General features: G+C 42.4%; 1 non-coding gene across 1 annotated transcript; it reads right to left on the bottom strand.

The window, feature by feature from the left end:
* Positions 1-7,479: 7,479 nt before the first annotated feature.
* Positions 7,480-7,586, bottom strand: LOC128572159 (U6 spliceosomal RNA). The gene has a single exon (XR_008376071.1). It is a non-coding gene; the product is annotated as a U6 spliceosomal RNA (small nuclear RNA).
* Between the last annotated feature and the right edge of the window lie 959 nt (positions 7,587-8,545).

Here is an 8,545-nt window from a genome sequence, read left to right as displayed (position 1 = left end):
CATGGTGGCATGTGAGGTGCTAAGGGCATGGTGTTCTCAACAACGGGGGAGGGGGGTGTCTTAGGCTCAGAGAGGGGTTGGTGGAAGTGAAGGATAGGACAACAGGGGAACGTGTGAATTCCAGTCTGCATTTGCGCTCCAGAACACAGCCAGATGGTGCTGCTCTAGTTAACAGGTGGGAACTTCATCCTCTGGGAAACACCAGAGAAAAGAATCAGAGAGCCACAGTTCATCCCTGACAAAACTCCATCCTCCATGGCCCCCACCTGCCTCCAGCCTACCAGTCTGCTGCTAGAAACTTTCCACTAGCATCTTGGTGCTTCAGCCTTGATTATAAAGAGATAAACAAGGATCATCAGATACACAAGAAAAAGTCTAAATCAAAAGCAAATGAACAGAAGAGGACGCTCAGAGAACATTGTGAACTGGAGAAGTTTGAGAGAGACCGTCATTAATATCCTCGGAAAGTTACAAGATGATAATCCATTCTTTTTTTTTTTTTTTTTTGATAATCCATTCTTGAAGAAAGAAGAGGATGTTCTTTGAATACTCGAACAATAAACAAGAACCCTTATAACTAAAAACATGAAAAACCTAAACATAATATTTAATGAAAGTATTGGGGCTTTAGAATAAAAATAAATAGAAATGAATATTGGGGAGGAAAGATAAGAAATTTACAGGGTCCATTCAGGTGGTCTAAATATCTAATAGCAGGAATTCCAGGAAAAGTAAACAGAAAACTTTACAGAAAAATATCAAACAAATAATATCATACTGTTTCCCAGAAACAAAGACTACTCTTCTTTATAATGAAAACCCAATAACTGTCCAGCACAATGGACAAGGCAAAAGAGTCACCCAGGTTTTATCATTATATATTTCAGAACAACGATAAGGAAAAGTTCTAAAAGATGACCAGAGGGAAGGACAGGGCAGATAATCCAGGAAAGAAAAGCATCTGATTTCTCAATAGCAATAAGTGATCAGAGAGGGGGAGCTGCTAACTCTGCCAAGTGTGGTTTCCTCCAGGGAAAAGAAGGCAGTGGAAGCTCGCGAAACGAAGAATGTTGCTTCTGTTTTGTTTCTTGTTATTATCGTCTTAGAAGTATTTAACTATTTAATTATTAAAACGACTTGCAAGTAATACCTTCAGTAAAGCAAATATCAATAAAAATTAAATTAAGAAAAAAGCAACCCAACGTTTCTACAGTCTCAAGACACCTCTACTGGGCTGGCGTCACCAATAAACAGCCACCTGGTAAAATATTGAAGTCATGTCCCTCTGTGGGATCCAGAATGAGATGAGTGACTTCAGATTCACCCCATCATATTGAACAATAATTTTAATAAACATACAAATACATCCTAAATGATTAACCGGGATCACCATCACACATCAGGAACCTTTTCACTGGAAATTCCTTCTCAGTTTGGTTTCTGCCGCCACATGGGCCTAGAGAGGAGGTAAGTATTGTGGGAGAATGAAGGTGTCCAGCTCAGGGTAGGTTCCTGAGGGTTACAGGTGGGGCTGGTCTGTCTGCCAGATGCACAGGGGTGGGGAACCTGCGGTGTTGGGCCATATTTGGCCTTCGGGGTCCTTGAGTGCAGCCTTTTGACAAATCCAAATTTTACAGAGCAAATTCTTTTAAGAAGAATAGGAGGAGCTTCAATAAAATGCAGAAACTAGGGTGAAAAGAATACAGGAGAACAAGGAGAAGACTCTTGGATTCAGACTTCGAAGGACTGGGATGTATGGAAGAGCCCCTCGTCTACAGCAAATTCTATTTTTTAATTAAATCATAATCTAGATAGATATAATCTAGACAAATATTCTTTGGCACAGATTTTACTACTTTTTAAATTGATTTATTTTTTGTCTCCAAGAATATTCTTCTTTCATTAGCCTTGTTGAATTTAGGCTTTTCAGAAAGGGTTGGATCTTCGTTACTTCACATCAGAGCCTCTAGTAAAACCTGCAGTATATTTGCAGGTGAGTCTCTTTTGCCTTCCCCACCCAGCATTTCATGCTCCCTGGAAGGCCAAGTTTCTAAACAGGAGGGATCAATCGACAGCCTATATTTATCTCCTCTACCTGGAGTGCCTGCAGCTCCTGTGATGCGGGTGTCTCCTGGATTCCAGAAGCAGGAACAATAAAGCCATCTGTTCATGTGCGGGTCACCAGCCAGCAGATGGGAAACTTGGGTAAGCTTGCTTTCTATTCTGAGATTGACCCCAAACTGTGAAGTTCATATTCTCTCTCTCTCCAGTACTGGAAAAGCACTTTTTGTGTTTGATTGGTATTGAAATTCTAAAAAGCACTTATTTTATAAGTGAAATGAAAGGAGCTGTGAGTCTCTTCCTGCTGCTGCCGTCAGACCCGTGTGCAGGTGTTTGGGTTTGGAGGGGGAAGGGCAGCCATGTATGTGCAAGAGTCTGCAGAGGCCCGGGGAAGGCCAGAGACAGGGGACGGATGCTCAGAGCAGCCTTGGGAACCCACGTATTTGTAGCTATTTTCTTTTTTTTTTCTTTTTTTTTTTTTTGTAGAGACAGAGTCTCACTGTACCGCCCTCGGGTAAAGTGCCGTGGCGTCACACGGCTCACAGCAACCTCTAACTCTTGGGCTTACGCGATTCTCTTGCCTCAGCCTCCCGAGCAGCTGGGACTACAGGCACCTGCCACAACGCCCGGCTATTTTTTTGTTGCAGTTTGGCAGGGGCTGGGTTTGAACCCGCCACCCTCGGCATATGGGGCCGGCGCCCTACTCACTGAGCCACAGGCGCCGCCCATTTGTAGCTATTTTCTGTGAGAAGAATGGTGACAACTGTGCCTTTGTGTCTCGGATCTGCCCTCAGAATGGCTTGGCCATCCTGCCGAAGAAGACTCAACTTGCCAAATGCAAATAGCGCCCTCGCCCATCTGCTTATCCTGGGGGTTCTCGACTTTATCAGCGGGTGAACACGGACATTTTATTTCCTGAGACCCAGCCTCCCCAGGCCCGACTGTGAAGGGTCCTGACCCTTATGTGGCTGTGAGGATCCTTCAAGACTCTTCCTTGGGTTCGGGAGAAATCTGTGCTCAGTGTTTAGCTCATTTCCCCTCAGGAATCACCACTTTGTCACTTGCAGGTTGATCACTCTTGTGAAGTAAACATTCTCCTTTGTGTTATGATCCCTGTGGACAGAGATCTGTGGTCTGGTTTGAGCCTTAAAGCACTGAGGGTCTTACGATGCAGGTCTTCTATGGTCCCCTGAGCTCGCCTGGCCAAGTCCAACTTGTCAACATCGTGCAAAGCCACCTTGCCAATGAACTACCCAGCGTGGATAGTCTGGGGGCTGGAGATGCTCCCACTGCCAGCGCTGAGGTGAGAATTGCAGCTTTCCAGGGATGTAGGCAGGTGGCGGCCAGGCCGGCCGACTGGTACACTGCATGGCTGCTGCTTCGATCCAGCTGAGTATCTGGGCCACCCCAGGAGCTTCGGCTGCCTTTCTCCCTGTGACCTCCCACAATGGGAGAAGAATCCTCCTTCTTTCTGCATTATATCTAACCAAGATGTGTCCCATGTGACATTTCTTAGGTCCACACAGTCACCTCACTCCAATGTGTCTAGATGTACTCTGCTAGAATGAGTGGGTCAGGACAAGCCTGGTTTCACTGTGCTTAGAAAGAACGCTCACCCTCAGCTGCTCAAGACCTTTTGACTTCCAGTAAATCTTTCGCCGTGATTCGATATTTCACCTTTGCAAGCTGGTTTCATGTGTCCCCGACTTCTCATGTCTAACAATCATGTCTTCAGATATCTAAGCATCACGCCACAGTGGGAGCCAGGTTTTCGTAAACCTAAGTGTCCAGCTCAAAAATCAGAAAAACACACAAATACACACGACCCTACTCTGCTGCTGGAATCACATAGAACAGGACTGCAGAAAGTGGTCTGATGTGTAACCCTTTTTGTGGAAAAAGGAGGAGGGTCATGATTATCCAATTCTTGTCTTCTCAGGATTCTGGAGTTCCAAAAGTAATTCTGTTTCCACTATTAACATACTAAAATTGTAACCTTGATATGTCAAGTTTATTGTTTACAAAGCTGTGGAGAAAACAACCTAAATTCAGACATTCAAACATTTCTGTAAAAATCAAATGCATCAATTCTGATGCCTTTTTAAGAACAATCCTTTCTAAGTAACTATCTTTCTGCCCATCAGCATGAATTCCAAGTTATTCTGATGTTATTTTTGTGTTAAATCTAATCTGTGACATCCCCTGGTGGATATGCATTGGTTAATACTCAAGACGGCCACTCTTTTTACATACACAAAAAGCCCTTTAATATTTTTATTAAATTCAGGTAGAGTTAGGCAGGGAAGTGAAGGTGCCTGGGCCAATCTCTCCACATACATCATCACTGATGAACTCTCCTCCTCCACATACATCATCACTGATGAACAGGTTATCTTTGTTTAAATGTGTTTGGTATGGAGATGGGATTTAAAAATATGCCCAAGGAATAAAAGTCTTGCTCCATTAAAAGCTAATTCACAAATTTCTTTTTCTTCTCCCTTCCCCAATATGTATGTAGAATACGGGCTTTTACAGACCAGCCCTCTCTTACAAGGGTATATGTGAAACTTAGTAAATGTAGAATGTAAATGTCTTAACACAATAACTAAGAAAATGCCAGGAAGGCTGTGTTAACCAGTGTGATGAAAATGTGTCAAACGGTCTATAAAACCAGTGTATGGTGCCCCATGATCACACTAATGTACACAGCTATGATTTAATTAAGAAAAAAAAAAAGACCATCCCCCGTGTGCCGATGCCTGTGAAATGAGTATAACTTGTCTGGATCTGAGCTTCCTTGGGATGTGAGGGTAGCGCTGATGGGAGGTGAATGCAGGAAATACCACTGCATGTATTTAATGCTGTAAGTTACAGTCTAAGGTGATGAAAATTGGTTTGCTTTATGGAATTTAAATGAATTTCAATCTTCATGCCTCCTTACTGAAAATCAAAAAGATTATTTCTATCAGAGTTTAGAAACATGTAACGTTTGTCATTATGAAGGAGTGGTGCAGGCCTATCTTTTTGGAGGACATTGTGCTGGGTCTCTTCCTGGGGAATTGGGGAGACAGCTTTCTGAGCATGATGCCGCATTAATACCGGGCCACCCTGCAGGCTCCCGCCCTCGGTGCACTCTAAAGACACATGGTAGAGTGGAATGAACCCTGGGTTGCAACCTGGCTCCTTTAAAGGGAATCCTGTAACAGCTCCGAGGAGCTGCAGCAAAGCCAGTGTGAGGGAGAGGCTGGCTGACCGTGTGGCTCATCTCTTGCCAGTTGTGTGATTTTAGGTAACTTATTTAACGTCTCAAAATTCAATTTCAACACAGTTCATCTTTTTGTTTGTTTCTGATTTATTTTCAAGGGACAGAGTTTCCTGATTTTTGTGTAGTAAAACATACCATGTTTTTACTTTATACTTAGTGTTCCGTTTTTTTTTTAAGGTCTTATTTAAGGAATCTTTTCCTGGGTAGAAAAGACGATGAGGAAATCCTCATATAGTATTTTCTAAAAGCCTTAAATTTGTTTTTTATTTTTTTATTTTTTTTTTAATTTTTTTTTATTAAATCATAACTGTATACAATGATATGATTATGGGGCATCATACACTCACTTCATAAACAATTTGACACATTTTTATCACAGTGGTTAACATAGCCTTTCCGGCGTTATCTCAGTTACTGTGCCAAAATATTTACATTCTACATTTACCAAGTTTCGCAAATACCCCTATAATATGCACCACAGGTGTGATCCCACCGATTCCCCTCCCTCTACCCACCTCCCCCCTTTCCCACTTCCCCCTATTGTTAAGTTGTAGCTGGATTATAGCTTTCATGTGAGAGTCCCAAATTAGTTTCATAGTAGGGCTGTGTACATTGGGTATTTTTTCTTCCATTCTTGGGATACTTTACTAAGAAGAATATGTTCCAGCTCCATCCATGTAAACATGAAAGAGGTAAAGTCTCCATCTTTCTTTAAGGCTGCATAGTATTCCATGGTATACATATACCACAATTTATTAATCCATTCGTGGATCGATGGACACTTGGGCTTTTTCCATGACTTAGCTATTATGAATTGGGCTGCAATAAACATTCTGGTACAAATATCTTTGTTATGGTGTGATTTTTGGTCTTCTGGGTATATGCCCAGCAGAGGAATTACAGGATTGAATGGCAGATCTATTTTTAGATCTCTGAGTGTTCTCCATATATCTTTCCAAAAGGAATGTATTAATTTGCATTCCCACCAGCAGTGCAGAAGTGTTCCCTTTTCTCCGCATCCACGCCAGAATCTAAGGTCTATATTCAGTTGAGAACTAATTTCTGGGCATAATTTCTGGGCAAATTGTAACAAATAATTTCATTTTTCCCCGTGTGTGTGGAATTGTCCCAGCACCTGTCTCAGCTTTCTGCGTGTGCTGCTGTAGAAGGATGATGGAGACTGGGTGATTTGTAACGAACAGAAATTTCTTGGCTCACATATCTGGAGGCTGGCAAGGCCAAGGTTGAGGGGCTGGTGTCTGGCGAGGGCCTTCATGCTGCGTCAGCCCAGGGTGGAAGGGAAAGGAGAGGGAGAGAGAACAAGAGGGGGCCAACTCCTGCTTTTTTTTTTTGAGTTTCTTTGCCCTTTAATGGTTGAAAAATTTAGAGTACTGTCTGGAAAGAGATATAAAGGGACAAAGGGAGATATAATTCAACAGTTTCCTATGTACTTTTGTTTCTCCTTGGAATGATAATAGTTATTGAGTAACATGAAATTAACACATTAGCTTCTTTAAAAGTGTCATATTAATCTTTTACAAGCTACATTCCAGTACATTCATTTATCACATGCTGTGAGAATGATTTTTGTTACTTGCAAATTTTGCTTATAAAGGGTGTTTGATAACACAGTTACATGCATTAATTTATTTCCAAGTTAATACATTTGTGGTGTAGTTTCGTCACCCTCGGTAGAGTGCCGTGTTGTCACAACTCACAGCAACCTCAAACTCGTGGGCTTAAGCAATTCTCTTGCCCCAGCCTCTGAAGTAGCTGGAACTACAGGAGCCCGCCACAACGCCCAGCTGTGTTTTTGAGAGGGAGGTCTTGCTCTTGCTCAGGCTGGTCTGGAACCTGTGAGCTCAGGCGATCCTCCTGTCTTGGCCTCCCCAGGGCAGGGATGGCAGGTGTGAACTACCGCACCTGGCCCCCCAACTCCTGCTTTTATAAGGAACTCACTTGAGTGCTGAGAAACTCACTCCTGAAATACTGGCATTAATCTATTCACGAGGGCAGAACCCTCATGGCGTGACCACCTCTTGGAGGTCTTACCTCCTCATACTGTCAGAATAACAACTAAATTTTAGCCTGAGTTTGGGAGGGACACACATGTAAACCATGGCAGTATCCTATCTTCATTTATTATGATTTTTTAAAATATAGAATGCTTCATGAATTGGCGTGTCATCCTTGTGCAGGGGACATGCTAACCTTCTCTGTATCAGCCCAACTTTAGTACACGTACTGCCAAAGTGAGCACGTCTTAAATTGTATCTTGATTTAATGATAGATTTATTGGAAATCTGTCCTTTACCTCTGTGGTCCATAAACCCTGGCTGCAGACAGATACCAGTCCCCAGCCTGTTGTGAACCGGGGGCGGGGTGGGCAACAGCATCACTGTGTGGGTGCTGCTTCCGCTCCTGTCCTCCCACTCTCATCCCCCTCTGTGGAAAAATTGTCTTGCATGAAAATAGTCCCTGGTGCCAAAAAGGTTGGGGACTGCTGCTTTACCCTGCCATTCTGAAGCGACACCTTGAGGACATATCAAATGACCACATGGGATGGAGGCTGATGCTGAGTTCTGAAATTTCTTTCATTCGACATCAGTATCATTCTCTTTTAATGAATTTTAATACCTGGTACAGCAAGGCCGCATGTCTTGGTTTTCTGTTTCTTTAATAGAATCTTGTGTTTTCATTACCTTTTCATAAAATACTACCCTGTTTCCCCGAAAAAAGGTGTGCTCCCAAAGATGCGCTAGGTCTTATTTTCAGGGGACGTCTTATCTTTCCTGTAAGTAGGTCTTATTTTCGGAGGATGTCTTATTTTCGGGGAAACAGAGTACCTGCTCAGATCATAAACACACACACACACATGCACACACACACAATGGTTTGATACACTGACTAGAACTATATTGAATGTACAACTGAATTTGGGGTGATTTCATATCTTTACAATATTGAGTCTTCTCAGCCAAGAACATAATATAATGTGTTTCCATAGGTCTTCTTGAGTATTTTACAATGGAACTGTATAGTTTTCTTAGTGGAGAGAGAAATTTCACTATTTTTACTATTACTATCTTTTACTAAATGTTTGAAAATTCTGATACAATAAAATATTTTTATGAGAAATGTACCTACCTACCAAAAAAGTGCGTATGTCAATAGTGTAAAGGGTGATGGATCTCAGCAGGTGCACAGTGCATCATCAGC

This window comes from Nycticebus coucang, chromosome 19, assembly GCF_027406575.1.
Source record: "Nycticebus coucang isolate mNycCou1 chromosome 19, mNycCou1.pri, whole genome shotgun sequence".
In the NCBI taxonomy this organism is placed as follows: domain Eukaryota; kingdom Metazoa; phylum Chordata; class Mammalia; order Primates; family Lorisidae; genus Nycticebus; species Nycticebus coucang.
This window is presented reverse-complemented; position numbering and strand designations above follow the sequence as displayed.